Raw genomic sequence first — 428 nt, 5'->3', positions numbered from 1 at the left:
ATAATAATAATAATAAATAGATAATAAAATAAAATAAATAAATTTCACCTGGGCTAAAATTGAATTACTGGTCTTGTGCTTACAATTTACAATAATCATGAAAACTTGGACAGGGAAAAAGTTTTGTTGTTTATTCAACTACCTCATTGTTTGACAGGTAGAGGTCGTCAAGTGATAGCTGTTGCCAGGACAGCAGATCTGGTGCTCATGATGTTAGACGCTACAAAGCAAGATGTTCAGCGGGGCCTTCTTGAAAAAGAGTTGGAATCAGTAGGCATCCGGCTCAACAAGAAAAAACCCAATATTTATTTCAAGGTAAAAAAAAATGAAGATTTTTGGGTGATGGGGGAGGGATAATGTATCTAAAAAAAAGGAGGACACAATGTAAGAAAGCAAACTGTTCCGAGAACGAACCTCACCTGTTTAGG

The sequence above is a fragment of the Diaphorina citri genome, unplaced genomic scaffold, assembly GCF_000475195.1.
Source record: "Diaphorina citri unplaced genomic scaffold, Diaci psyllid genome assembly version 1.1 scaffold930, whole genome shotgun sequence".
Taxonomy (NCBI): Eukaryota; Metazoa; Arthropoda; class Insecta; order Hemiptera; family Psyllidae; genus Diaphorina; species Diaphorina citri.
This window is presented reverse-complemented; position numbering follows the sequence as displayed.